This window comes from Hydractinia symbiolongicarpus, chromosome 6, assembly GCF_029227915.1.
Source record: "Hydractinia symbiolongicarpus strain clone_291-10 chromosome 6, HSymV2.1, whole genome shotgun sequence".
Classification (NCBI taxonomy): domain Eukaryota; kingdom Metazoa; phylum Cnidaria; class Hydrozoa; order Anthoathecata; family Hydractiniidae; genus Hydractinia; species Hydractinia symbiolongicarpus.
Window position 1 is genome coordinate 27384481 of NC_079880.1, and position 25290 is coordinate 27409770.

At 36.9% G+C, this 25290-nt stretch overlaps 1 long non-coding RNA gene across 1 annotated transcript in view; it reads right to left on the reverse strand.

The window, feature by feature from the left end:
• Positions 1 to 9538: 9538 nt before the first annotated feature.
• Positions 9539 to 25290, reverse strand: part of LOC130647896 (uncharacterized) — a 46513-nt gene continuing 30761 nt past the window's right edge. The window contains exon 3 of the long non-coding RNA XR_008982898.1: positions 9539 to 9583. This is a non-coding gene — a long non-coding RNA (uncharacterized LOC130647896). The remainder of the gene's footprint in view (positions 9584 to 25290) is intronic.

Below are 25290 nucleotides of genomic sequence, written 5' to 3' on the forward strand. Positions count from 1 at the left end.
TCGGATTGATACCGTTAGAAAGTCAATGATATGTAGTTTTGGAAACTGTTGCTACTTCTTCAGAGCACGATAACGGCTAGGATTGGTCTCACAGTAAAAAATGACTTTTTTATTTAAATTTTTAAAGGAAGCGCTACCACAGCGCCCAGTGTAATCGCTGAGTTCCGGCAATCATGTAAAATTAGGAAGAATGGTATTTCTTGGAGTCCAATTGTTTCATTTATCACACTCATCAGGTCACAGTCCAAAGTTAGTTCAATTAAGTCCCACAGTCAATCGTTTTACTAATAAAAGCGATGCAACCTAGTAATATCAGAGTAATATCGTTTATTTATGTTGGTACGAATATGTGACCCAACCGTTGTAACTCAAACGGACTGATACCGTTAGATAGTAATTGAAATGTAGTTTTTGAAGCTGTCGCTCTTTCTTCAGCACGCGATAACGGCTAGGTTTGGTCCGATAGTAAACAATGACTTATTTATTTAAATTTTTATATGAAGCACTACCACAACGCCCAGTGTAACCGCTGAGTTCCGGCAATCATGTCAAATTAAGAAGTATGTTATTTCTTGGAGTCCAATTGTCACATTTAACACATTTATTAGGTCACAGTCCAAAGTTAGTTCAATTAAGTCCCACGTCAATCGTTTCAGTGTTAAAGGCGATGCAACCTAGTAATAACAAAAAAAATATCGCTAAATACATGTTGGTATGAATTTGTAACGCAACCGTTGTAACTCAAACGCACTGATACCGTTAGAACGTCATTGAAATGTAGTTTTTGAGACTGTCTCTATTTCTTCAGCGCGCCATAACGGCTAGGATTGGTCCCACAGTAAAAAATGACTTATTTATCTCAATTTTTAAATGAAGCGCTTCCACAGCGCCCAGTGTAATCGCTGAGTTCCAGCAAACTTGTCAAAGTAAGAAGAATGTTATTCCTTGTAGTCCAAAATGCGCATTTATCGCATTTAAAAGGTCACAGTCCAAAGTTAGTTCAATTAAGTCCCACAGTCACTCATTTCACTGTTAAAAGCGATATAACTTAGTAATATCGGAAAAATGTCACTAAATACATGTTGGTACGAATATGTAACACAACCGTTGTATCTCAAACGGACTGATACCGCCAGAAAGTAATTGAAATGAAGTTTTTGAAACTGTCTCTATTTCTTCAGCGCGCGATAACGGCTAGGATTGGTCCCACAGTAAAAAATGACTTATTTATCTCAATTTTTAAATGAAGCGCTTCCACAGCGCCCAGTGTAATCGTTGAGTTCCAGCAAACATGTCAAAGTAAGAAGAATGTTACTTCTTGGAGTCCAATTGTCTCATTTATCTCATTTATCGGTCACAGTCCAAAGTTAGTTCAATTAAGTTCCACAGTCAATCGTTTTACTAATAAAAGCGATGCAACCTAGTAATATCAGAGAAATATCGTTTATTTATGTTGGTACGAATATGTGACACAACCGTTGTAACTCAAACGGACTGATACCGTTAGAAAGTAATTGAAATGTAGTTTTTGAAGCTGTTGCTCTTTCTTCAGCACGCGATAACGGCTAGGGTTGGTCCGATAGTAAAGAATGACTTATTTATTTAAATTTTTAAATGAAGCGCTACCACAACGCCCAGTGTAACCGCTGAGTTCCAGCAATCATGTCAAATTAAGAAGAATGTTATTTCTTGGAGTCCAATTGTCACATTTAACACATTTATCAGGTCACAGTCCAAAGTTAGTTCAATTAAGTCCCACCTCAATCGTTTCAATGTTAAAGGCGATGCAACCTAGTAATAACAGAAAAATATCGCTAAATACATGTTGGTACGAATATGTAACGCAACCGTTGTAACTGAAACGCACTGATACCGTTAGAACGTCATTGAAATGTAGTTTTTGAAACTGTCTCTATTTCTTCAGCGTTCGATAACGGCTAGGATTGGTCCCACAGTAAAAAATGACTTATTTATCTCAATTTTTAAATGAAGCGCTTCCACAGCGCCCAGTGTAATCGCTGAGTTCCAGCAAACATGTCAAAATAAGAAGAATGTTATTCCTTGTAGTCCAAAATGCCCATTTATCGCATTTAAAAGGTCACAGTCCAGAATCAGTTCAATTAAGTACCACAGTCAATCGTTTCACTGTTAAAAGCGATGCAACCTAGTAATAGCGGAAAAATATCGCTAAATACATGTTGGTACGAATATGTGACCCAACCGTTGTAACTCAAACGGACTGATACCGCTAGAAAGTCATTGAAATGAAGTTTTTGAAACTGTCTCTATTTCTTCAGCGCGCGATAACGGCTAGGATTGGTCCCACAGTAAAAAATGACTTATTTATCTCAATTTTTAAATGAAGCGCTTCCACAGCGCCCAGTGTAATTCGTGAGTTCCAGCAAACATGTCAAAAAAAGAAGAATGTTACTTCTTGGAGTCCAATTGTCTCATTTCTCTGATTTATCAGGTCACAGTCCAAAGTTAGTTCAATTAAGTCCCACAGTCACTCATTTCATTGTTAAAAGCGATATAACTTAGTAATATCGGAAAAATGTCACTAAATACATGTTGGTACGAATATGTAACACAACCGTTGTATCTCAAACGGATTGATACCACCAAGAAGTCAATAAGATGTAGTTTTTGAAAATGTCTCTATTTCTTCAGTGAGTGCTAACGGCCAGGATTGGTTCCACAGTAGAAAAAGACTTATTAATCTTAATTTTTAAATGAAGCGCTTCCACAGCGCCCAGTGTAATCGCTGAGTTCCAGCAAACTTGTCAAAGTAAGAAGAATGTTATTCCTTGTAGTCCAAAATGCCCATTTATCGCATTTAAAAGGTCACAGTCCAGAATCAGTTCAATTAAGTCCCACAGTCAATCGTTTCACTGTTAAAAGCGATGCAACCTAGTAATAGCGGAAAAATATCGCTAAAAACATGTTGGTACGAATATGTGACCCAACCGTTGAAACTCAAACGGACTGATACCACCAGAAAATAATTGAAATGAAGTTTTTGAAACTGTCTCTATTTCTTCAGCGCGCGATAACGGCTAGGATTGGTCCCACAGTAAAAAATGACTTATTTATCTCAATTTTTAAATGAAGCGCTTCCACAGCGCCCAGTGTAATCGGTGAGTTCCAGCAAACATGTCAAAGTAAGAAGAATGTTACTTCTTGGAGTCCAATTGTCTCATTTATCTCATTTATCAGGTCACAGTCCAAAGTTAGTTCAATTAAGTCCCACAGTCACTCATTTCATTGTTAAAAGCGATATAACTTAGTAATATCGGAAAAATGTCACTAAATACATGTTGGTACGAATATGTAACACAACCGTTGTATCTCAAACGGATTGATACCACCAAGAAGTCAATGAGATGTAGTTTTTGAAAATGTCTCTATTTCTTCAGTGAGTGCTAACGGCCAGGATTGGTTCCACAGTAAAAAAAGACTTATTTATCTAAATTTTTAAAAACAGCTCTACCAAAGAGCATAGTGTATTCACTGAATTCCAGCAATCATGTCGAATTAAGAAGAATGTTATTCCTTGGAGTCCAATTGGCTCATTTATTACATTTATAAGGTCACAGTCCAGAATCAGTTCAATTAAGTCCCACAGTCAATCGTTTCACTGTTAAAAGCGATGTAACCTAGTAATAGCGGAAAAATATCGCTAAATACATGTTGGTACGAATATGTGACGCAATCGCTGTAACTCAAACGGACTGATACCGTTAGAAAGTCAATGAAATGTAGTTTTTGAAACTGTTGCTACTTCTCCAGAGCACGATAACGTCTAGGATTAGTCCCACAGTAAAAAATGACTTTTTTATTTAAATTTTTAAATGAAGCGCTACCACAACGCCCAGTATAACCGCTGAGTTCCGGCAATCATGTCGAATTAAGAAGAATGTTATTCCTTGGAGTCCAAATGGCCCATTTATCGCATTTAAAAGATCACAGTCCAGAATCAGTTTAATTAAGTCCCACAGTCAATCGTTTCACGGTTAAAAGCGATGCAACCTAGTAATACCGGAAAAATGTCAGTAAATACATGTTGATACGAATATGTGACGCAGCCGTTGTATCTCAAACGGATTGATACCGCCACGAAGTCATTGAGATTTAGTTTTTGACAATGTCTCTATTTCTTCAGCGCGTGCTAACGGACAGGATTTGTCCCACAGTAAAAAAAGACTTATTTATCTAAATTTTTAAAAAAAGCGCTACCACAGAGCATAGTGTACTTGCTGAAATCCAGCAATCATGTCAATTTAAGAAGAATGTTATTCCTTGGAGTCCAGTTGGCTCACTTATCACATTTATCAGGTCACAGACCAAAGTTAGTTCAATTAAGTCCCACAGTCAATCGTTTCATTGTTAAAAGCGATATAGCTTAGTAATATCGGAAATATGTCACTAAATACATGTTGGTACGAATATGTGACGCAGCCGTTGTATCTCAAACGGATTTATACCGCTACGAAGTCAATGAGGTGTAGTTTTTGAGAATATCTCTATTTCTTCAGTGCGTGCTAACGGCCATGACTGGTCCCACAGCAAAAATAGACTTATTTATCTAAATGTTTTAAAAAAGCGCTACCACAGAGCATAGTGCACTCGCTAAATCCAAGCAATCATGTCGAATAAGAAGAATGTTATTTCTTGTAGTCAAACTGGCACATTTATCACATTTATAAGGTCACAGGCCAAAGTTAGTTCAATTAAGTCCCACAGTCAATCTTTTCATTGTTAACAGCGATATAATTAGTAATATCGGAAAAATGTCACTAAATACATGTTGGTACGAATATGTAACGCGGCCGTTGTATCTCAAACGGATTGATACTGCCACGAAGTCGGTGAGATTTAGTTTTTGAGAATGTCTCTATTTCTTCAGTGCGTGCTAACGGCCAGAATTGGTCCCATAGTATATAAAAACTTATTTATCTAAATTTTTAAAAAAAGCGCTACCGCAGAGCATAGTGTACTCGCTGAATTCCAGCAATCATGTCGAATTAAGAAAAATGTTATTCCTTGGAGTCCAATTGGCTCATTTATCGCATTTATAAGGTCACAGTCTAGAATCAGTTCAATTAAGTCCCACAGTCAATCGCTTCACTGTTAAAAGCGATACAACTTAGTAATATTGGAAAAAAATCACTAAATACATGTTGCTGCAAATATGTGACGCAACTGTTGTAACTCAAAGGGACTAATACCGTTAGAACGTCATTGAAATATAGTTTTTGAAACTGTCTCTATTTCTTCAGCGCGCGATAGAGGCTAGGATTGGTCCCACAGTAAAAAATGACTTATTTATCTCAATTTTTAAATGAAGCGCTTCCACAGCGCCCAGTGTAATCGGTGAGTTCCAGCAAACATGTCAAAGTAAGAAGAATGTTACTTCTTGGAGTCCAATTGTCATATTTATCTCATTTATCGGTCACAGTCCAAAGTTAGTTCAATTAAGTTCCACAGTCAATCGTTTTACTAATAAAAGCGATGCAACCTAGTAATATCAGAGAAATATCGTTTATTTATGTTGGTACGATTATGTGACACAACCGTTGTAACTCAAACGGACTGATACCGTTAGAAAGTAATTGAAATGTAGTTTTTGAAGCTGTCGCTCTTTCTTCAGCACGCGATAACGGCTAGGGTTGGTCCGATAGTAAAGAATGACTTATTTATTTAAATTTTTAAATGAAGCGCTACCACAACGCCCAGTGTAACCGCTGAGTTCCAGCAATCACGTCAAATTAAGAAGAATGTTATTTCTTGGAGTCCAATTGTCACATTTAACACATTTATCAGGTCACAGTCCAAAGTTAGTTCAATTAAGTCCCACCTCAATCGTTTCAGTGTTAAAGGCGATGCAACCTAGTAATAACAGAAAAATATCGCTAAATACATGTTGGTACGAATATGTAACGCAACCGTTGTAACTGAAACGCACTGATACCGTTAGAACGTCATTGAAATGTAGTTTTTGAAACTGTCTCTATTTCTTCAGCGTTCGATAACGGCTAGGATTGGTCCCACAGTAAAAAATGACTTATTTATCTCAATTTTCAAATGAAGCGCTTCCACAGCGCCCAGTGTAATCGCTGAGTTCCAGCAAACATGTCAAAATAAGAAGAATGTTATTCCTTGTAGTCCAAAATGCCCATTTATCGCATTTAAAAGGTCACAGTCCAGAATCAGTTCAATTAAGTACCACAGTCAATCGTTTCACTGTTAAAAGCGATGCAACCTAGTAATAGCGGAAAAATATCGCTAAATACATGTTGGTACGAATATGTGACCCAACCGTTGTAACTCAAACGGACTGATACCGCTAGAAAGTCATTGAAATGAAGTTTTTGAAACTGTCTCTATTTCTTCAGCGCGCGATAACGGCTAGGATTGGTCCCACAGTAAAAAATGACTTATTTATCTCAATTTTTAAATGAAGCGCTTCCAAAGCGCCCAGTGTAATTCGTGAGTTCCAGCAAACATGTCAAAAAAAGAAGAATGTTACTTCTTGGAGTCCAATTGTCTCATTTCTCTCATTTATCAGGTCACAGTCCAAAGTTAGTTCAATTAAGTCCCACAGTCACTCATTTCATTGTTAAAAGCGATATAACTTAGTAATATCGGAAAAATGTCACTAAATACATGTTGGTACGAATATGTAACACCACCGTTGTATCTCAAACGGATTGATACCACCAAGAAGTCAATAAGATGTAGTTTTTGAAAATGTCTCTATTTCTTCAGTGAGTGCTAACGGCCAGGATTGGTTCCACAGTAAAAAAAGACTTATTAATCTTAATTTTTAAATGAAGCGCTTCCACAGTGCCCAGTGTAATCGCTGAGTTCCAGCAAACTTGTCAAAGTAAGAAGAATGTTATTCCTTGTAGTCCAAAATGCCCATTTATCGCATTTAAAAGATCACAGTCCAGAATCAGTTTAATTAAGTCCCACAGTCAATCGTTTCACTGTTAAAAGCGATGCAACCTAGTAATACCGGAAAAATGTCAGTAAATACATGTTGATACGAATATGTGACGCAGCCGTTGTATCTCAAACGGATTGATACCACCAAGAAGTCAATGAGATGTAGTTTTTGAAAATGTCTCTATTTCTTCAGTGAGTGCTAACGGCCAGGATTGGTTCCACAGTAAAAAAAGACTTATTTATCTAAATTTTTAAAAACAGCTCTACCAAAGAGCATAGTGTATTCAATGAATTCCAGCAATCATGTCGAATTAAGAAGAATGTTATTCCTTGGAGTCCAATTGGCTCATTTATTACATTTATAAGGTCACAGTCCAGAATCAGTTCAATTAAGTCCCACAGTCAATCGTTTCACTGTTAAAAGCGATGCAACCTAGTAATAGCGGAAAAATATCGCTAAATACATGTTGGTACGAATATGTGACGCAATCGCTGTAACTCAAACGGACTGATACCGTTAGAAAGTCAATGAAATGTAGTTTTTGAAACTGTTGCTACTTCTCCAGAGCACGATAACGTCTAGGATTAGTCCCACAGTAAAAAATGACTTTTTTATTTAAATTTTTAAATGAAGCGCTACCACAACGCCCAGTGTAACCGCTGAGTTCCGGCAATCATGTCGAATTAAGAAGAATGTTATTCCTTGGAGTCCAAATGGCCCATTTATCGCATTTAAAAGATGACAGTCCAGAATCAGTTTAATTAAGTCCCACAGTCAATCGTTTCACTGTTAAAAGCGATGCAACCTAGTAATACCGGAAAAATGTCAGTAAATACATGTTGATACGAATATGTGACGCAGCCGTTGTATCTCAAACGGATTGATACCGCCACGAAGTCATTGAGATTTAGTTTTTGACAATGTCTCTATTTCTTCAGCGCGTGCTAATGGACAGGATTTGTCCCACAGTAAAAAAAGACTTATTTATCTAAATTTTTAAAAAAAGCGCTACCACAGAGCATAGTGTACTTGCTGAAATCCAGCAATCATGTCAATTTAAGAAGAATGTTATTCCTTGGAGTCCAGTTGGCTCACTTATCACATTTATCAGGTCACAGACCAAAGTTAGTTCAATTAAGTCCCACAGTCAATCGTTTCATTGTTAAAAGCGATATAGCTTAGTAATATCGGAAATATGTCACTAAATACATGTTGGTACGAATATGTGACGCAGCCGTTGTATCTCAAACGGATTTATACTGCTACGAAGTCAATGAGGTGTAGTTTTTGAGAATATCTCTATTTCTTCAGTGCGTGCCAACGGCCATGACTGGTCCCACAGCAAAAATAGACTTATTTATCTAAATGTTTTAAAAAAGCGCTACCACAGAGCATAGTGCACTCGCTAAATCCAAGCAATCATGTCGAATAAGAAGAATGTTATTTCTTGTAGTCAAACTGGCACATTTATCACATTTATAAGGTCACAGGCCAAAGTTAGTTCAATTAAGTCCCACAGTCAATCTTTTCATTGTTAACAGCGATATAATTAGTAATATCGGAAAAATGTCGCTAAATACATGTTGGTACGAATATGTAACGCGGCCGTTGTATCTCAAACGGATTGATACTGCCACGAAGTCGGTGAGATTTAGTTTTTGAGAATGTCTCTATTTCTTCAGTGCGTGCTAACGGCCAGAATTGGTCCCATAGTATATAAAAACTTATTTATCTAAATTTTTAAAAAAAAGCGCTACCGCAGAGCATAGTGTACTCGCTGAATTCCAGCAATCATGTCGAATTAAGAAAAATGTTATTCCTTAGAGTCCAATTGGCTCATTTATCGCATTTATAAGGTCACAGTCTAGAATCAGTTCAATTAAGTCCCACAGTCAATCGCTTCACTGTTAAAAGCGATACAACTTAGTAATATTGGAAAAAAATCACTAAATACATGTTGCTGCAAATATGTGACGCAACTGTTGTAACTCAAAGGGACTAATACCGTTAGAACGTCATTGAAATATAGTTTTTGAAACTGTCTCTATTTCTTCAGCGCGCGATAGAGGCTAGGATTGGTCCCACAGTAAAAAATGACTTATTTATCTCAATTTTTAAATGAAGCGCTTCCACAGCGCCCAGTGTAATCGGTGAGTTCCAGCAAACATGTCAAAGTAAGAAGAATGTTACTTCTTGGAGTCCAATTGTCTCATTTATCTCATTTATCGGTCACAGTCCAAAGTTAGTTCAATTAAGTTCCACAGTCAATCGTTTTACTAATAAAAGCGATGCAACCTAGTAATATCAGAGAAATATCGTTTATTTATGTTGGTATGATTATGTGACACAACCGTTGTAACTCAAACGGACTGATACCGTTAGAAAGTAATTGAAATGTAGTTTTTGAAGCTGTCGCTCTTTCTTCAGCACGCGATAACGGCTAGGGTTGGTCCGATAGTAAAGAATGACTTATTTATTTAAATTTTTAAATGAAGCGCTACCACAACGCCCAGTGTAACCGCTGAGTTCCAGCAATCACGTCAAATTAAGAAGAATGTTATTTCTTTGAGTCCAATTGTCACATTTAACACATTTATCAGGTCACAGTCCAAAGTTAGTTCAATTAAGTCCCACCTCAATCGTTTCAGTGTTAAAGGCGATGCAACCTAGTAATAACAGAAAAATATCGCTAAATACATGTTGGTACGAATATGTAACGCAACCGTTGTAACTGAAACGCACTGATACCGTTAGAACGTCATTGAAATGTAGTTTTTGAAACTGTCTCTATTTCTTCAGCGTTCGATAACGGCTAGGATTGGTCCCAAAGTAAAAAATGACTTATTTATCTCAATTTTCAAATGAAGCGCTTCCACAGCGCCCAGTGTAATCGCTGAGTTCCAGCAAACATGTCAAAATAAGAAGAATGTTATTCCTTGTAGTCCAAAATGCCCATTTATCGCATTTAAAAGGTCACAGTCCAGAATCAGTTCAATTAAGTACCACAGTCAATCGTTTCACTGTTAAAAGCGATGCAACCTAGTAATAGCGGAAAAATATCGCTAAATACATGTTGGTACGAATATGTGACCCTGCCGTTGTAACTCAAACGGACTGATACCGCTAGAAAGTCATTGAAATGAAGTTTTTGAAACTGTCTCTATTTCTTCAGCGCGCGATAACGGCTAGGATTGGTCCCACAGTAAAAAATGACTTATTTATCTCAATTTTTAAATGAAGCGCTTCCACAGCGCCCAGTGTAATTCGTGAGTTCCAGCAAACATGTCAAAAAAAGAAGAATGTTACTTCTTGGAGTCCAATTGTCTCATTTCTCTCATTTATCAGGTCACAGTCCAAAGTTAGTTCAATTAAGTCCCACAGTCACTCATTTCATTGTTAAAAGCGATATAACTTAGTAATATCGGAAAAATGTCACTAAATACATGTTGGTACGAATATGTGACCCAACCGTTGAAACTCAAACGGACTGATACCACCAGAAAATAATTGAAATGAAGTTTTTGAAACTGTCTCTATTTCTTCAGCGCGCAATAACGGCTAGGATTGGTCCCACAGTAAAAAATGACTTATTTATCTCAATTTTTAAATGAAGCGCTTCCACAGCGCCCAGTGTAATCGGTGAGTTCCAGCAAACATGTCAAAGTAAGAAGAATGTTACTTCTTGGAGTCCAATTGTCTCATTTATCTCATTTTTCAGGTCACAGTCCAAAGTTAGTTCAATTAAGTCCCACAGTCACTCATTTCATTGTTAAAAGCGATATAACTTAGTAATATCGGAAAAATGTCACTAAATACATGTTGGTACGAATATGTAACACAACCGTTGTATCTCAAACGGATTGATACCACCAAGAAGTCAATGAGATGTAGTTTTTGAAAATGTCTCTATTTCTTCAGTGAGTGCTAACGGCCAGGATTGGTTCCACAGTAAAAAAAGACTTATTTATCTAAATTTTTAAAAACAGCTCTACCAAAGAGCATAGTGTATTCACTGAATTCCAGCAATCATGTCGAATTAAGAAGAATGTTATTCCTTGGAGTCCAAATGGCCCATTTATCGCATTTAAAAGATCACAGTCCAGAATCAGTTTAATTAAGTCCCACAATCAATCTTTTCAGTGTTAAAAGCGATGCAACCTAGTAATACAGGAAAAATGTCAGTAAATACATGTTGATACAAATATGTGACGCAGCCGTTGTATCTCAAACGGATTGATACCACCAGAAAATAATTGAAATGAAGTTTTTGAAACTGTCTCTATTTCTTCAGCGCGCAATAACGGCTAGGGTTGGTTCCACAGTAAAAAATGACTTATTTATCTCATTTTTAAAATGAAGCGCTTCCACAGCGCCCAGTGTAATCGCTGAGTTCCAACAATCATGTCAAAGTAAGAAGAATATTTTTTTTTAGAGTCCAGTTGGCTCACTTATCACATTTATAAGGTCAAAGGCCAAACTTAGTTCAATTAAGTCCCACAGTCAATCATTTCATTTTTAAAAGCGATATAACTTAGTAATATCGGAAAACTGTCACTAAATACATGTTGGTACGAATATGTGACGCAGCCGTTGTAACTCAAAGTGACTGATACCGTTAGAACGTCATTGAATATAGTTTTTGAAATTGTCTCTATTTCTTCAGCGCGCAATAACGGCTAGGATTGGTCCCACTGTAAAAAATGACTTATTTATCTCAATTTTTAAATGAAGCGCTTCCACAGCGCCAAGTGTAATCGCTGAGTTCCAACAATCATGTCAAAGTAAGAAGAATGTTATTTCTTGGAGTCCAGCTGGCTCACTTATCACATTTATAACGTTACAGGCCAAAGGTAGTTGAATTAAGTCCCACAGTCAATCATTTCATTGTTAAAAGCGATATAACTTAGTAATATCGGACAAATGTCACTAAATACATGTTGGTACGAATATGTGACGCAACCGTTGTATCTCAAACGGATTGAGACCGCCAAGAAGTCAATGAGATGTAGTTTTTGAGAATGTCTCTATTTCTTCAGTGCGTGCTAACGGCCAGGATTGGTTCCACAGTAAAAAAAGACTTATTTATCTAAATTTTTAAAAACAACGCTACCACAGAGCATAGTGTATTCGCTGAATTCCAGCAATCATGTCGAATTAAGAAAAATGTTATTCCTTGGATCCAATTGGCTCATTTAATGCATTTATAAGGTCACAGTCCAGAATCAGTTCAATTAAGTCACACAGTCAATCGTTTCACTGTTAAAAGCGATGCAACCTAGTGATATCCGAATACTATCGCTAAATACATGTGGGGACGAATATGTGACGCAACCGTTGTAACTCAACCGGATTGATACCGTTAGAAAGTCAATGAAATGTAGTTTTTGAAATTGTTGCTACTTCTTCAGAGCACGATAACGGTTAGAAATTGTTCCACAGTAGAAAATGACTTTTTTATTTAAATTTTTAAATAGAGCGCTACCACAGCGCCCAGTGTAATCGCTGAGTTGCGGCAATCATGTAAATTTAAGAAGAATGTTATTTCTTGGAGTCCAATTGTCTCATTTATCACACTCATCAGGTCACAGTCCAAAGTTAGTTCAATTAAGTCCCACAGTCAATCGTTTCACTAATAAAAGCGATGCAACCTAGTAATATCAGAGAAATATCGCTAAATTAATGTTGGTACGAATATGTGACCCAACCGTTGTAACTCAAACGGACTGACACCGTGAGAAAGTAATTGAGATGTAGTTTTTGAGAATGTCTCTATTTCTTCAGTGCGTGGTAACGGCCAGGATTGGTTCCACAGTAAAAAAAGACTTATTTATCTAAATTTTTAAAAACAACGCTACCACAGAGCATAGTGTATTCGCTGAATTCCAGAAATCATGTCGAATTAAGAAAACTGTTATTCCTTGGATCCAATTGGCTCATTTCATGCATTTATAAGGTCACAGTCCAGAATCAGTTCAATTAAGTCACACAGTCAATCGTTTCACTGTTAAAAGCGATGCAACCTAGTGATATCCGAATACTATCGCTAAATACATGTGGGAACGAATATGTGACGCAACCGTTGTAACTCAATCGAATTGATACCGTTAGAAAGTCAATGAAATGTAGTTTTTGAAACTGTTGCTACTTCTTCAGAGTACGATAACGGTTAGAAATGGTTCCACAGTAAAAAATGACTTTTTTATTTAAATTTTTAAATAGAGCGCTACCACAGCGCCCAGTGTAATCGCTGACTTGCGGCAATCATGTAAATTTTAGAAGAATGTTATTTCTTGGAGTCCAATTGTCTCATTTATCACACTCATCAGGTCACAGTCCAAAGTTAGTTCAATTAAGTCCCACAGTCAATCGTTTCACTAATAAAAGCGATGCAACCTAGTAATATCAGAGAAATATCGCTAAATTAATGTTGGTACGAATATGTGACCCAACCGTTGTAACTCAAACGGACTGACACCGTGAGAAAGTAATTGAGATGTAGTTTTTGAAACTGTCGCTCTTTCTTCAGCACGCGATAACGGCTACGATTGGTCCGACAGTAAAGAATGGCTTATTTATTTATATTTTTAAATGAAGCGCTACCACAACGCCCAGTGTAACCGCTGATTTCCAGCAATCATGTCGTATTAAGAAGAATGTTATTCCTTGAAGTCCAATTGCCTCATTTATTACTTTTATAAGGTCACAGTCCAGAATCAGTTCAATTATGTCCCACAGTCAATCGTTTCACTGTTAAAAGCGATGCAACCTAGTAGTATTTGAAATTTATCGCTAAATACATGTTGGTACGAATATGTGACGCAACCGTTGTAACTCAAACGGACTGATACCGCTAGAACGTCATTGAAATGTAGTTTTTGAAACTGTCTCTATTTCTTCAGCTCGCGATAACGGCTAGGATTGGTCCCACAGTAAAAAATGACTTATTTATCTCAATTCTTAAATGACGCGCTTCCACAGCGCCCAGTGTAATCGCTGAGTTTCAACAAACATGTCAAAGTAAAAAGAATGTTATTTCTTGGAGTCCAATTGTTTCATTTATCACATTTATCAGGTCGCAGGCCAAAGTTAGTTGAATTAAGTCCCACAGTCAATCGTTTCACTAATAAAAGCGATGCAACCTAGTAATATCAGAGAAATATCGCTAAATTAATGTTGGTACAAATATGTGACCCAACCGTTGTAACTCAAACGGACTGACACCGTGAGAAAGTAATTGAGATGTAGTTTTTGAAACTGTCACTCTTTCTTCAGCACGCTATTACGGCTAGGATTGGTCCGACAGTAAAGAATGACTTATTTATTCAAATTTTTAAATAAAGCGCTACCACAGAGCATAGTGTACTCGCTGATTTCCAGCAATCATGTCGAATTAGGAAGAATGTTATTCCTTGGAGTCCAATTGGCTCATTTATTACATTTATAAGGTCACAGTCCAGAATCAGTTCAATTATGTCCCACAGTCAATCGTTTCACTGTTAAAAGCGATGCAACCTAGTAGTAGCGGAAATATAGCGTTAAATACATGTTGGTACGAATATGTGACGGAGCCGTTTTAACTCAAACGGATTGATACCGCTAGAACGTCATTGAAATGTAGTTTTTGAAACTGTCTCTATTTCTTCAGCGCGCGATGACGGCTAGGATTGGTCCCACAGTAAAAAATGACTTATTTATCTCAATTCTTAAATGAAGCGCTTCCACAGCGCCCAGTGTAATCGCTGAGTTTCAACAAACATGTCAAAGTAAGAAGAATGTAATTTCTTGGAGTCCAATTGTCTCATTTATCACACTCATCAGGTCACAGTCCAAAGTTAGTTCAATTAAGTCCCACAGTCAATCGTTTTCCCAATAGAAACGATGCAACCTAGTAATATCAGAGAAATATCGTTTATTTATGTTGGTACGAATATGTGACCCAACCGTTGTAACTCAAACGGATTGATACCACCAAGAAGTCAATGAAATGTTGTTTTTGAGAATGTCTCTATTTCTTCAGTGAGTGCTAACGGCCAGGATTGGTTCCACAGTAAAAAAAGACTTTTTTATCTAAATATTTAAAAACAGCTCTACCAAAGAGCATAGTGTATTCACTAAATTCCAGCAATCATGTCGAATTAAGAAGAATGTTATTCCTTGGAGTCCAATTGGCTCATTTATTACATTTATAAGGGCACAGTCCAGAATCAGTTCAATTAAGTCCCACAGTCAATCGTTTCACTGTTAAAAGCGATGCAACCTAGTAATAGCGGAAAAATATCGCTAAATACATGTTGGTACGAATATGTGACGCAACCGTTGTAACTCAAACGGACTGATACCGTTAGAAAGTCAATGAAATGTAGTTTTTGAAACTGTTGCTACTTCTTCAGAGCACGATAACGGCTAGGATTGGTCCCACAATAAAAAATGTCTTTTTTATTTAAATTTTTAAATGTAGCGCTACCACAACGCCCAGTGTAACCGCTGAGTTCCGGCAATCATGTCAAATTAAGAAGAATGTTATTTCTTGGAGTCCAAATGGCCCATTTATCGCATTTAAAAGATCACAGTCCAGAATCAGCTTAATTAAGTCCCACAGTCAATCGTTTCACTGTTAAAAGCGATGCAACCTAGTAATAGCGGAAAAATATCGCTAAATACATGTTGGTACGAATATGTGACGCAACTGCTGTAACTCAAACGGACTGATACCGTTAGAAAGTCAATAAAATGTAGTTCTTGAAACTGTTGCTACTTCTTCAGAGCACGATAACGGCTAAGATTGGTCCCACAGTAAAAAATGACTTTTTTATTTAAATTTTTAATGAAGCGCTACCACAGTGCCCAGTGTAATCGCTGAGTTCCGGCAATCATGTAAAATTAGGACGAATGTTATTTCTTGGAGTCCAATTGTTTCATTTATCACACTCATCAGGTCACAGTCCAAAGTTAGTTCAATTAAGTTCCACAGTCAATCGTTTCACTAATAAAAGCGATGCAACCTAGTAATATCAGAGAAATATTCGTTTATTTATGTTGCTACGAATATGTGACCCAACCGTTGTAACTCAAACGGACTGAAACTGTTAGAAAGTAATTGAAATGTAGTTTTTGAAGCTGTCGTTCTTTCTTCAGCACGCGATAACGGCTAGGGTTGGTCCGATAGTAAAGAATGACTTATTTATTTAAATTTTTAAATGAAGCGCTACCACAACGCCCAGTGCAACCGCTGAGTTCCAGCAATCATGTCAAATTAAGAAGAATGTTATTTCTTGGAGTCCAATTGTCTCATTTATCACATTTATCAGGTCACAGTCCAAAGTTAGTTCAATTAAGTCCCACCGCCAATCGTTTCAGTGTTAAAGGCGATGCAACCTAGTAATAACAGAAAAATATCGCTAAATACATTTTGGTACGAATATGTGACGCAACCGTTGTAACTCAAACGGACTGATACCGTTAGAAAGTCAATAAAATGTAGTTCTTGAAACTGTTGCTACTTCTTCAGAGCACGATAACGGCTAGGATTGGTCCCACAATAAAAAATGTCTTTTTTATTTAAATTTTTAAATGTAGCGCTACCACAACGCCCAGTGTAACCGCTGAGTTCCGGCAATCATGTCAAATTAAGAAGAATGTTATTTCTTGGAGTCCAAATGGCCCATTTATCGCATTTAAAAGATCACAGTCCAGAATCAGCTTAATTAAGTCCCACAGTCAATCGTTTCACTGTTAAAAGCGATGCAACCTAGTAATAGCGGAAAAATATCGCTAAATACATGTTGGTACGAATATGTGACGCAACTGCTGTAACTCAAACGGACTGATACCGTTAGAAAGTCAATAAAATGTAGTTCTTGAAACTGTTGCTACTTCTTCAGAGCACGATAACGGCTAAGATTGGTCCCACAGTAAAAAATGACTTTTTTATTTAAATTTTTAATGAAGCGCTACCACAGTGCCCAGTGTAATCGCTGAGTTCCGGCAATCATGTAAAATTAGGACGAATGTTATTTCTTGGAGTCCAATTGTTTCATTTATCACACTCATCAGGTCACAGTCCAAAGTTAGTTCAATTAAGTTCCACAGTCAATCGTTTCACTAATAAAAGCGATGCAACCTAGTAATATCAGAGAAATATTCGTTTATTTATGTTGCTACGAATATGTGACCCAACCGTTGTAACTCAAACGGACTGAAACTGTTAGAAAGTAATTGAAATGTAGTTTTTGAAGCTGTCGTTCTTTCTTCAGCACGCGATAACGGCTAGGGTTGGTCCGATAGTAAAGAATGACTTATTTATTTAAATTTTTAAATGAAGCGCTACCACAACGCCCAGTGCAACCGCTGAGTTCCAGCAATCATGTCAAATTAAGAAGAATGTTATTTCTTGGAGTCCAATTGTCTCATTTATCACATTTATCAGGTCACAGTCCAAAGTTAGTTCAATTAAGTCCCACCGCCAATCGGTTCAGTGTTAAAGGCGATGCAACCTAGTAATAACAGAAAAATATCGCTAAATACATTTTGGTACGAATATGTGACGCAACCGTTGTAACTCAAACGCACTGATACCGTTAAAACGTCATTGAAATGTTGTTTTTGAAACTGTCTCTATTTCTTCAGCGCGCGATAACGGCTAGGATTGGTCCCACAGTAAAAAATGTCTTATTAATCTAAATTTTTATAAGAAGCGCTTCCACAGCGCCCAGTGTAATCGCTGATTTCCAACAATCATGTCAAATTAAGAAGAATGTTATTTCTTGGAGTCCAATTGTCTCATTTACCACATTTATCAGGTCACAGTCCAAAGTTAGTTCAACTAAGTCCCACAGCCAATCATTTCATTGTTAAAGGAGATATAACTTAGTAATATCGGAAAAATGTCACTAAATACATGTTGGTACGAATGTGTAACATAACCGTTTTATCTCAAACGGATTAATACCACCAAGAAGTCAATGAGATGTAGTTTTTGAGAATGTCTCTATTTCTTCAGTGAGTGCTAAAGGCCAGGATTGGTTCCACAGTAAAAAAAGACTTATTTATCTAAATTTTTAAAAACAGCGCAACCACAGAGCATAGTGTATTCGTTGATTTCCAGCAATCATGTCGAATTAAGAAGAATGTTATTCCTTGGAGTCCAATTGTTTCATTTATCACATTTATCAGGTCGCAGGCCAAAGTTAGTTGAATTAAGTCCCACAGTCAATCGTTTCACTAATAAAAGCGATGCAACCTAGTAATATCAGAGAAATATCGCTAAATTAATGTTGGTACAAATATGTGACCCAACCGTTGTAACTCAAACGGACTGACACCGTGAGAAAGTAATTGAGATGTAGTTTTTGAAACTGTCACTCTTTCTTCAGCACGCTATTACGGCTAGGATTGGTCCGACAGTAAAGAATGACTTATTTATTCAAATTTTTAAATAAAGCGCTACCACAGAGCATAGTGTACTCGCTGATTTCCAGCAATCATGTCGAATTAGGAAGAATGTTATTCCTTGGAGTCCAATTGGCTCATTTATTACATTTATAAGGTCACAGTCCAGAATCAGTTCAATTATGTCCCACAGTCAATCGTTTCACTGTTAAAAGCGATGCAACCTAGTAGTAGCGGAAATATAGCGTTAAATACATGTTGGTACGAATATGTGACGGAGCCGTTTTAACTCAAACGGATTGATACCGCTAGAACGTCATTGAAATGTAGTTTTTGAAACTGTCTCTATTTCTTCAGCGCGCGATGACGGCTAGGATTGGTCCCACAGTAAAAAATGACTTATTTATCTCAATTCTTAAATGAAGCGCTTCCACAGCGCCCAGTGTAATCGCTGAGTTTCAACAAACATGTCAAAGTAAGAAGAATGTAATTTCTTGGAGTCCAATTGTCTCATTTATCACACTCATCAGGTCACAGTCCAAAGTTAGTTCAATTAAGTCCCACAGTCAATCGTTTTCCCAATAGAAACGATGCAACCTAGTAATATCAGAGAAATATCGTTTATTTATGTTGGTACGAATATGTGACCCAACCGTTGTAACTCAAACGGATTGATACCACCAAGAAGTCAATGAAATGTTGTTTTTGAGAATGTCTCTATTTCTTCAGTGAGTGCTAACGGCCAGGATTGGTTCCACAGTAAAAAAAGACTTTTTTATCTAAATATTTAAAAACAGCTCTACCAAAGAGCATAGTGTATTCACTAAATTCCAGCAATCATGTCGAATTAAGAAGAATGTTATTCCTTGGAGTCCAATTGGCTCATTTATTACATTTATAAGGGCACAGTCCAGAATCAGTTCAATTAAGTCCCACAGTCAATCGTTTCACTGTTAAAAGCGATGCAACCTAGTAATAGCGGAAAAATATCGCTAAATACATGTTGGTACGAATATGTGACGCAACCGTTGTAACTCAAACGGACTGATACCGTTAGAAAGTCAATGAAATGTAGTTTTTGAAACTGTTGCTACTTCTTCAGAGCACGATAACGGCTAGGATTGGTCCCACAATAAAAAATGTCTTTTTTATTTAAATTTTTAAATGTAGCGCTACCACAACGCCCAGTGTAACCGCTGAGTTCCGGCAATCATGTCAAATTAAGAAGAATGTTATTTCTTGGAGTCCAAATGGCCCATTTATCGCATTTAAAAGATCACAGTCCAGAATCAGCTTAATTAAGTCCCACAGTCAATCGTTTCACTGTTAAAAGCGATGCAACCTAGTAATAGCGGAAAAATATCGCTAAATACATGTTGGTACGAATATGTGACGCAACTGCTGTAACTCAAACGGACTGATACCGTTAGAAAGTCAATAAAATGTAGTTCTTGAAACTGTTGCTACTTCTTCAGAGCACGATAACGGCTAAGATTGGTCCCACAGTAAAAAATGACTTTTTTATTTAAATTTTTAATGAAGCGCTACCACAGTGCCCAGTGTAATCGCTGAGTTCCGGCAATCATGTAAAATTAGGACGAATGTTATTTCTTGGAGTCCAATTGTTTCATTTATCACACTCATCAGGTCACAGTCCAAAGTTAGTTCAATTAAGTTCCACAGTCAATCGTTTCACTAATAAAAGCGATGCAACCTAGTAATATCAGAGAAATATTCGTTTATTTATGTTGCTACGAATATGTGACCCAACCGTTGTAACTCAAACGGACTGAAACTGTTAGAAAGTAATTGAAATGTAGTTTTTGAAGCTGTCGTTCTTTCTTCAGCACGCGATAACGGCTAGGGTTGGTCCGATAGTAAAGAATGACTTATTTATTTAAATTTTTAAATGAAGCGCTACCACAACGCCCAGTGCAACCGCTGAGTTCCAGCAATCATGTCAAATTAAGAAGAATGTTATTTCTTGGAGTCCAATTGTCTCATTTATCACATTTATCAGGTCACAGTCCAAAGTTAGTTCAATTAAGTCCCACCGCCAATCGTTTCAGTGTTAAAGGCGATGCAACCTAGTAATAACAGAAAAATATCGCTAAATACATTTTGGTACGAATATGTGACGCAACCGTTGTAACTCAAACGGACTGATACCGTTAGAAAGTCAATAAAATGTAGTTCTTGAAACTGTTGCTACTTCTTCAGAGCACGATAACGGCTAGGATTGGTCCCACAATAAAAAATGTCTTTTTTATTTAAATTTTTAAATGTAGCGCTACCACAACGCCCAGTGTAACCGCTGAGTTCCGGCAATCATGTCAAATTAAGAAGAATGTTATTTCTTGGAGTCCAAATGGCCCATTTATCGCATTTAAAAGATCACAGTCCAGAATCAGCTTAATTAAGTCCCACAGTCAATCGTTTCACTGTTAAAAGCGATGCAACCTAGTAATAGCGGAAAAATATCGCTAAATACATGTTGGTACGAATATGTGACGCAACTGCTGTAACTCAAACGGACTGATACCGTTAGAAAGTCAATAAAATGTAGTTCTTGAAACTGTTGCTACTTCTTCAGAGCACGATAACGGCTAAGATTGGTCCCACAGTAAAAAATGACTTTTTTATTTAAATTTTTAATGAAGCGCTACCACAGTGCCCAGTGTAATCGCTGAGTTCCGGCAATCATGTAAAATTAGGACGAATGTTATTTCTTGGAGTCCAATTGTTTCATTTATCACACTCATCAGGTCACAGTCCAAAGTTAGTTCAATTAAGTTCCACAGTCAATCGTTTCACTAATAAAAGCGATGCAACCTAGTAATATCAGAGAAATATTCGTTTATTTATGTTGCTACGAATATGTGACCCAACCGTTGTAACTCAAACGGACTGAAACTGTTAGAAAGTAATTGAAATGTAGTTTTTGAAGCTGTCGTTCTTTCTTCAGCACGCGATAACGGCTAGGGTTGGTCCGATAGTAAAGAATGACTTATTTATTTAAATTTTTAAATGAAGCGCTACCACAACGCCCAGTGCAACCGCTGAGTTCCAGCAATCATGTCAAATTAAGAAGAATGTTATTTCTTGGAGTCCAATTGTCTCATTTATCACATTTATCAGGTCACAGTCCAAAGTTAGTTCAATTAAGTCCCACCGCCAATCGGTTCAGTGTTAAAGGCGATGCAACCTAGTAATAACAGAAAAATATCGCTAAATACATTTTGGTACGAATATGTGACGCAACCGTTGTAACTCAAACGCACTGATACCGTTAAAACGTCATTGAAATGTTGTTTTTGAAACTGTCTCTATTTCTTCAGCGCGCGATAACGGCTAGGATTGGTCCCACAGTAAAAAATGTCTTATTAATCTAAATTTTTATAAGAAGCCCTTCCACAGCGCCCAGTGTAATCGCTGATTTCCAACAATCATGTCAAATTAAGAAGAATGTTATTTCTTGGAGTCCAATTGTCTCATTTACCACATTTATCAGGTCACAGTCCAAAGTTAGTTCAACTAAGTCCCACAGCCAATCATTTCATTGTTAAAGGAGATATAACTTAGTAATATCGGAAAAATGTCACTAAATACATGTTGGTACGAATGTGTAACATAACCGTTTTATCTCAAACGGATTAATACCACCAAGAAGTCAATGAGATGTAGTTTTTGAGAATGTCTCTATTTCTTCAGTGAGTGCTAAAGGCCAGGATTGGTTCCACAGTAAAAAAAGACTTATTTATCTAAATTTTTAAAAACAGCGCAACCACAGAGCATAGTGTATTCGTTGATTTCCAGCAATCATGTCGAATTAAGAAGAATGTTATTCCTTGGAGTCCAATTGGCCCATTTATCACATTTATAAGGTCACAGTCCAGAATCAGTTCAATTAAGTCCCACAGTCAATCGTTTCACTGTTAAAAGCGATGCAACCTAGTAATAGCGACAAAATATCGCTAAATACATGTTTGTACGAATATGTGACGCAACCGTTGTAACTCAAACGGACTGATACCGCTAGAAAGTCATTGAAATGAAGTTTTTGAAACTGTCTCTATTTCTTCAGCGCGCGATAACGGCTAGGATTGGTCCCACAGTAAAAAAAGACTTATTTATCTAAATTTTTAATAACAGCGCTACCACAGAGCATAGTGTATTCGCTGAATTCCAGCAATCATGTCGAATTAAGAAGAATGTTATTCCTTGGATCCAATTGGCTCATTTATTGCATTTATAAGGTCACAGTCCAAAGTTAGTTCAATTAAGTCCCACCGTCAATCGTTTCACTGTTAAAGGCGATGCAACCTAGTAAAATCAGAAAAATATCGCTAAATACATGTTGGTACGAATATGTGACGCAACCGTTGTAACTCAAACGGACTGATACCGTTAGAAAGTCAATGAAATGTAGTTTTTGAAACTGTTGCTACTTCTTCAGAGCACGATAACGGCTAGGATTGGTCCCACAATAAAAAATGTCTTTTTTATTTAAATTTTTAAATGTAGCGCTACCACAACGCCCAGTGTAATCGCTGATTTCCAACAATCATGTCAAATTAAGAAGAATGTTATTTCTTGGAGTCCAATTGTCTCATTTACCACATTTATCAGGTCACAGTCCAAAGTTAGTTCAACTAAGTCCCACAGCCAATCATTTCATTGTTAAAGGAGATATAACTTAGTAATATCGGAAAAATGTCACTAAATACATGTTGGTACGAATATGTAACATAACCGTTTTATCTCAAACGGATTAATACCACCAAGAAGTCAATGAGATGTAGTTTTTGAGAATGTCTCTATTTCTTTAGTGAGTGCTAAAGGCCAGGATTGGTTCCACAGTAAAAAAAGACTTATTTATCTAAATTTTTAAAAACAGCGCAACCACAGAGCATAGTGTATTCGTTGATTTCCAGCAATCATGTCGAATTAAGAAGAATGTTATTCCTTGGAGTCCAATTGGCCCATTTATCACATTTATAAGGTCACAGTCCAGAATCAGTTCAATTAAGTCCCACAGTCAATCGTTTCACTGTTAAAAGCGATGCAACCTAGTAATAGCGACAAAATATCGCTAAATACATGTTTGTACGAATATGTGACGCAACCGTTGTAACTCAAACGGACTGATACCGCTAGAAAGTCATTGAAATGAAGTTTTTGAAACTGTCTCTATTTCTTCAGCGCGCGATAACGGCTAGGATTGGTCCCACAGTAAAAAAAGACTTATTTATCTAAATTTTTAATAACAGCGCTACCACAGAGCATAGTGTATTCGCTGAATTCCAGCAATCATGTCGAATTAAGAAGAATGTTATTCCTTGGATCCAATTGGCTCATTTATTGCATTTATAAGGTCACAGTCCAAAGTTAGTTCAATTAAGTCCCACCGTCAATCGTTTCACTGTTAAAGGCGATGCAACCTAGTAAAATCAGAAAAATATCGCTAAATACATGTTGGTACGAATATGTGACGCAACCGTTGTAACTCAAACGGACTGATACCGTTAGAAAGTCAATGAAATGTAGTTTTTGAAACTGTTGCTACTTCTTCAGAGCACGATAACGGCTAGGATTGGTCCCACAATAAAAAATGTCTTTTTTATTTAAATTTTTAAATGTAGCGCTACCACAACGCCCAGTGTAACCGCTGAGTTCCGGCAATCATGTCAAATTAAGAAGAATGTTATTTCTTGGAGTCCAATTGTCTCATTTATCACATTTATAAGGTCAGAGGCCAAAGTTAGTTGAATTAAGTCCCACACTCAATCATTTCATTGTTAAAAGCGATATAACTTAGTAATATCGGAAAAATGTCACTAAATACATGTTGGTACGAATATGTGACGCAACCGTTGTATCTCAAACGGACTGAAACTGTTAGAAAGTAATTGAAATGTAGTTTTTGAAGCTGTCGTTCTTTCTTCAGCACGCGATAGCGGCTAGGGTTGGTCCGATAGTAAAGAATGACTTATTTATTTAAATTTTTAAATGAAGCGCTACCACAACGCCCAGTGTAACCGCTGAGTTCCAGCAATCATGTCAAATTAAGAAGAATGTTATTTCTTGGAGTCCAATTGTCTCATTTATCACATTTATCAGGTCACAGTCCAAAGTTAGTTCAATTAAGTCCCACCGCCAATCGTTTCAGTGTTAAAGGCGATGCAACCTAGTAATAACAGAAAAATATCGCTAAATACATTTTGGTACGAATATGTGACGCAACCGTTGTAACTCAAACGCACTGATACCGTTAAAACGTCATTGAAATGTTGTTTTTGAAACTGTCTCTATTTCTTCAGCGCGCGATAACGGCTAGGATTGGTCCCACAGTAAAAAATGACTTATTAATCTAAATATTTATAAGAAGCGCTTCCACAGCGCCCAGTGTAATCGCTGATTTCCAACAATCATGTCAAATTAAGAAGAATGTTATTTCTTGGAGTCCAATTGTCTCATTTACCACATTTATCAGGTCACAGTCCAAAGTTAGTTCAACTAAGTCCCACAGCCAATCATTTCATTGTTAAAGGAGATATAACTTAGTAATATCGGAAAAATGTCACTAAATACATGTTGGTACGAATATGTAACATAACCGTTTTATCTCAAACGGATTAATACCACCAAGAAGTCAATGAGATGTAGTTTTTGAGAATGTCTCTATTTCTTCAGTGAGTGCTAAAGGCCAGGATTGGTTCCACAGTAAAAAAAAACTTATTTATCTAAATTTTTAAAAACAGCGCAACCACAGAGCATAGTGTATTCGTTGATTTCCAGCAATCATGTCGAATTAAGAAGAATGTTATTCCTTGGAGTCCAATTGGCCCATTTATCACATTTATAAGGTCACAGTCCAGAATCAGTTCAATTAAGTCCCACAGTCAATCGTTTCACTGTTAAAAGCGATGCAACCTAGTAATAGCGACAAAATA